Raw genomic sequence first — 1,038 nt, forward strand, 5'->3', positions numbered from 1 at the left:
CCCGCTTCCCACGGGCACAGACACCACGTGGCGCTCAGGGCTCTCTTGGCCTCAGCCCGAAGACCCACGGTCGCCCGCCTCGCTGTTCGGCCCTGCGGGCCACGCCGCACCTGGGGACGGTCCCTGGCCACACGTCCAGGGCGGCAGACGGTCAGGGCATCAGGGCCTAAGGCTGTGGATCTGGCACGAGGGCAGCGCGCCAGGGACCCTGCGCCCGCTCCGACCGCTGGCCGGCTGTGTGGCCTTGGGCAGGCTCCTCCTCTGCCCCACCCGCCTTGGCTCCAGGGGCCGGGTCAGACAAGCCTGGCCAGAGCGGGGCTCAAGGCAAAACCTGCATGTCCGCCCACAGGCGGGATAAGGAGTAAGGAGGGAGCTGGTCATCAGCCCGGAGGAAGCAAGCAGCGGCGGCATCACCTGCGCCACCATTCACAATAAAAACAACCCCTCCCTTGCTTTCTCCACCGGGGACCACAAGACCCAGCTGTCCAAGAGCTTGGAGCCCGGAGGCAGGTCCCTGGGCAAGTGCCCGACCCCGTGTGAGCCCTGCAGAGGGCAGCGTGAGCTGCACCCCTGTGCGCATCTCCCTGGAGCCCGGCCAGCACCCCACACCCTGGGCCGTAATTACCGACTGCAAAGGCCCCTGTGAGCTCTGAAACGAGAGACGTCTTTTAAGCAAGAAACTAAGAGCGTGTTTCGTGTGCCCGCAGCCCCTGGAGGACGTGCACTTGGCCGGCGTGGCCTCCGCCGGGCTCTGGGTGGCCTCTCCCAGGACAGCGTGTGGGACGGGGCGGCGTCTGCCACGGAGACGGCTGGGCTCCACCCCCACGCCCAGAAGCGGGAGGCAGAGACGCCGAGCAGATGGCACAGGCTCAGAATAACCTCCAAATGTAAATAAGGGGTTTTGTTCAAAAAGGAAAATTAGATCTATTTCACGTATTAAAATAGTTTCGCAGCTGAATCCATCGCACTTGGAAACCTACCAAGGATGTTCGCACCTCGAGACCTGGCTCTTTCCTCTCCCGCGACCCGCAGCCCGGC

General features: G+C 64.5%; 1 protein-coding gene across 1 annotated transcript in view; it reads right to left on the bottom strand.

Annotated features, from left to right (window-relative positions):
* NACC2 (NACC family member 2) overlaps positions 1–1,038 on the bottom strand; it is a 53,558-nt gene that overhangs the window by 2,809 nt on the left and 49,711 nt on the right. The window lies entirely within an intron of this gene.

This window comes from Pteropus alecto, unplaced genomic scaffold (assembly GCF_000325575.1).
Source record: "Pteropus alecto unplaced genomic scaffold, ASM32557v1 scaffold67, whole genome shotgun sequence".
Taxonomy (NCBI): domain Eukaryota; kingdom Metazoa; phylum Chordata; class Mammalia; order Chiroptera; family Pteropodidae; genus Pteropus; species Pteropus alecto.